Source organism: Cyprinodon variegatus, unplaced genomic scaffold (assembly GCF_000732505.1).
Source record: "Cyprinodon variegatus isolate N-32 unplaced genomic scaffold, C_variegatus-1.0 Scaffold1323, whole genome shotgun sequence".
NCBI classification, from domain to species: Eukaryota; Metazoa; Chordata; class Actinopteri; order Cyprinodontiformes; family Cyprinodontidae; genus Cyprinodon; species Cyprinodon variegatus.
Window position 1 is genome coordinate 125977 of NW_015151776.1, and position 3000 is coordinate 128976.

Below are 3000 nucleotides of genomic sequence, written 5' to 3' on the forward strand. Positions count from 1 at the left end.
TATGTTGAACGCTTAAACCCCCTGACAGCTCCCTCCCAAACATCAGCCCTTGAGATGTTGAACCTGCTCACTCTCTTGTGATCAATAGAAAGTGAGAGGTTTGCTACAATCTCAGGTAGTGTAGTGTGAACTTCTGTCCTGCAAAGACAACAAGTGCTTCAATTAAAGAATATACCAAAAAGTGCACAATTAAACAACAAATATTTAAATACCAGCAGTGTTGCACAAACAATGGAATTTCAGACTTATAAACTTATTTTACACTGTGTCTTGGACATTCTCCATAGTGTCTGCAACAAACTCCTCATCCTCTTCCTCAACACATGGTGAATACAGATCTGTGTATTTACTGTTGGGAAAATAAAATCTTCATGTTAAAACATTTAACAAATACAAATTTCTTCTATATTATCATTTTTTTTTACCTGTAGCAGCTCTTGTCTGGATTTGTTTCAGATGGATTCTCAGCAAAAGAGATTTCTGTCTTGTAAAACTAATTAAAATTACACAAACGACAACACTGAGAAAGGCTGTCATAGGCTGTTGTATTACCTGCCCAGGCTGAATTGTTGATAAATGGCCCTGTGCATCCCTAAAAAGCAATAAAAAGGATTTGATTATTAAAATGTTATTCAGACTTTCAAAAAAAGGATTCCTATTTGTTGATTAACTATTTCAAACTGCCTTTTGTCAGTAACGACAGATTTTGTGAAAAAGCCCAGAGGCCAAAATGTACCTACCCATCATCTGCAGGTTTTTCTTTGGGAGTACTTTGGTTTTGTGGTTCGTAAACCTGTGAGGAAACAAACAATTATCAGCAATGTGTCACAGCTGCCATAACTGTCCTCCTATCCCATATTTCAGTGTTTCCCCCACCGTTCTATAGGGAGGGATTTTTATTAAAATCTAAATAGCAGATTGCATCATGATCCATTTCAGTCTTTAGGTTCCAACATAATAAGGCGGACACCAGTCTGTGACAGGTACGTGCAGAGCTAAATTTTAAAAACATATATAAAGTGCTTGGTTGGATGAAGTCTTCACATGGAGCTGCTCCTAGGCACAACTCATAACCTTCAGCGGTGTCAGCTTCTCTGCACCACGGACTGACAGGTGCATGCTGGGTGCATTCTGTGGGAAATGTAGCAGTTTGTGACAAGAACTGTAGCCATAAGTGCGCTGGAAAATGATGTTTCTAACATCCACTAAGAGAGTCTGCACTGGGCGCATGGAGCCAACTTTAATGTTTCTTCTACTAAGTCGAGTTCAGAGTCACCTGCGTTAGCACTCCCGCCAGAAGAGAGAGCCCTCAGAGTAACAACATATTTTTACCTGCCTTGGTAAACTTAAGAGTTTTGTAAATGGGCCCGGTTTGTGAGGATGGCTGCACTAAAAACTCCCATGAAATCGGGACTGAGAAACTCCTAACCGTGAATATGGAGGAGCATGAGGCGTTTACTAATNTTTTTTTTTATTTTGTATTGGATAATGTTTATAAACTATTTCATTTTTTGTTTAGTAATGGCTTACATTAAACAAAAAACAAAGTGAACCAAAATGTATTTAACACAGATAAACTAAACAGTGAGAAAATTAACATTCTATGTTTTTAATTCTTTAGAAATTGTAAAGACAGACTCACCATCATAACAGATAAACAGGTTTTCCTCTTTACAGTCCTCATTATTCCATCGAGCTCAAACATCAAACATAGTCATGGCACACTGACCACTGTTGATTGTCTGACTGTTAAACTGCATGTTCCAATGTCTGACCATTTCCAGTTTTCGCTGAACAGACCTGTTTAAATGTATGTATTATTTTCAACAGGATTCGAACTGGATTCTTCCTTTAGTTTATCATCCTGTAACTGTGTCAGGCCACTGACCAGGTCTGTGTTTTTTTTTTTTTCTGAAGTAAATCTGAGCTTCTGTCCAGTTTTTATTTTCTTGAACCAGATTATATTTATTTGATGAACTACTTTCTGTAAAATATACAATGTTAGCATCATTCTACTGGTACTTTCTCCACAGAATAAAAGCTACAAACAAACTTTGCAAAAAACATTAACAACTTAAAGCATTTGAGTCGTCATATTTTTATTTTCATTACAAATTTGTATTCATTTGAACTACTTTATTCTAATTATAAACACTTTTTCTTTTTTCTTTTAGTTTTAAATTCAGCTTTAAAACTAAAATGCTTTTACCATTACAACAGAGAAAAAAATGAGGTTTGTTGCAGGATATGTCTTCGCACTTAAGGTACTTCCAGATGATTCCACAATTTTGCCTCCCTGTGGCATCATTTGGCTCATTTGCATTCCACAGTTGGTTACTTTTACTACACTCCACTCCAGGTAGGGACCAGTAACATATTCTGTCAGCATCTGTTTGATTATACAGACCAATCCGAGCTTCACTCTTATTTCCTTCTGAGTTACTGAGTAGTCTCTTCATGTCTGTCATGTTAGACACTGTGACCAGGTCAGTTTGTTTCTCTCTGCAGTACTGGTATGCTTCAGTTCAGATCTTTACCTAATTAATGTAGAGATACTCATAGAGCTGAAAAACCACCAAACAACACTGACCTTTAAGAACAAAAGAAAAATGAGAAATAATCAATGGAGTTCATGAGAAATGTTTAAAGTACAATGTATCCTTATCAAGTTAAATGTGATAGCGAGATACATAATATTTTTCTTAAACCAATTATTAAGAGCAAATCAAGCTATGTTATATTGTAATTAAAATGTAAACGACATAATCTATGCAGACACTTACCCATCGAAATAAACAGAATTCAACTGCATATTTGCAATGCTAGTGGGAAACATTTTCCTTTTTCTATTTTGGAAAAAATGTATGATCTATCAATGAAAGATCTGTTAGCAGCTCTGTTTGAAGATAAAGACAATGGAATATTCATTCAAGGTTTCAAAACAATTAGTTATTAATCTAATGAGCATTTTACCATTTTACAATATATGTAAATAACATT